The sequence below is a fragment of the Suncus etruscus genome, chromosome 7, assembly GCF_024139225.1.
Source record: "Suncus etruscus isolate mSunEtr1 chromosome 7, mSunEtr1.pri.cur, whole genome shotgun sequence".
NCBI lineage: Eukaryota > Metazoa > Chordata > Mammalia > Eulipotyphla > Soricidae > Suncus > Suncus etruscus.
This window is the reverse complement of record NC_064854.1, coordinates 68863264-68864756: the sequence shown is the minus strand read 5'-3', so window position 1 is coordinate 68864756 and position 1493 is coordinate 68863264. Positions and strand designations below refer to the sequence as shown.

The 1493-nt window shown below is 40.8% G+C and overlaps 1 non-coding gene across 1 annotated transcript; it reads left to right on the top strand.

Annotated features, from left to right (window-relative positions):
* Positions 1 to 659: 659 nt before the first annotated feature.
* Positions 660 to 791, top strand: LOC126014863 (small nucleolar RNA SNORA76). Its single transcript, XR_007497828.1, has one exon. It is a non-coding gene; the product is annotated as a small nucleolar RNA SNORA76 (small nucleolar RNA).
* The last annotated feature ends 702 nt before the right edge of the window (positions 792 to 1493 follow it).

The window sequence follows — 1493 nt, the reverse complement described above, 5'->3', positions numbered from 1 at the left end:
TCTGTTATACCTAGGAGCAATCAGGCTTGCTAATGATACAGCAATAACTTAAATTTAGATTTAGTTTGTTTTTATTGAGTGGAGTCCAAACTTCCCTGTTCTTTTTTACACTTACTGCTTATATATCATTAATTTTGTAATGGGCTTCCAAAATATACACTTTTCCATTATGAACTCTACCAGGTATCATTTTTAATGTATTATGTCTTTATTTTCTAATAAAAAAAAATCAAAGATTTAGAGCTGGAGAGATAGCACAGCGGTAGGGCGTTTTCCTTGCACACAGCTGACCCAGGACAGACGGTGGTTGGAATCTGGGCATCCCATGTGGTACCTGAGCCTGCCAGGAGTAACCACTGAGCATCGTCAGGTGTGACCTAAAAATAAAATAAATAAATAAATAAATAAAATAAAAATCAAAGATTAGAGAAATAATATGTAATTCTTATGTTAAGAAATATTAAGGTGTAGGAGAGATAGCACAGCAGTAGGGCGTTTGCCTTGCACGAAGCCAATCTAGGTTGGACATGTTTTTATCCCCAGTGTCCTATATGGTCCCTCTAGCCAGGAGTGATTTCTGAACACATAGTCAGGTATTGTTCCTAAGCGTCACAGGCATGGCCCAAAAACAAACAAACAAACAAGTATTAAGACGACCCATGCTGCCTCTAATTTCCCTGCAGGCCTGCACAGGTCCTGGGGGTCAGGCTGCAGCGCCAATGCACTGGCTTGCTCATAACTGGGGCAACTGGCCCCTCTTCTGGGGGCCCTTTTAACCTGGAGCGACATTTTAGCTGGCATTGCCTGGTGTGGAGTGTGCCCAGAGTTATAACAGACTTGACCGGGGATTCCCGCTGGTATTGGTACTTAATACCCAGAAATGAGACGGAGAACCCCCATACCCACTGTAGGTACACGGTTTGATGTCCTCAGGCCACCCCTGGAAGGAGAGTAGAAGAGACCATGTTTGGTGGTCGTTTGGGGGGCGGGTGGAACCTGGTTGGTTGCAATCAAGTTGAGCAGCAGCTTGTACTGTTGGAGTGGGCTTAAAATTTAGAGAGAGACACAGACAGACAGAGAGAAAGAGAGAGAGAGACAGAGACAGATTAAGATGAAAGCCCACATTGGGGTTGTAACTATGAATAAAAAAATCTTATATTATTTTTCTAAACAAGATTATTATTTACTCTAAGAGCTGAGTTTAAAAATAAAATAAATATAATCACTGAAGTAGATAGAATTTAAGCCCAAATATAAGAAAGAGAGTCACAAAAGTTTATGTTTTCCACTCTAACTAGTTACATATCAAAATCAAGGAATGATAACTCTCTTCCTAAACTATAGAATTAATCCTCAGGATCTAAAGACAGGACACTGGAGAAATGTGGGTCTGGAAGCAAATGTCAATTGGGAAATATTACACATACACACATATACCCACTCTCACACACACACACACACACACACACGGAGGGAGAAATGGATGCAGAAAT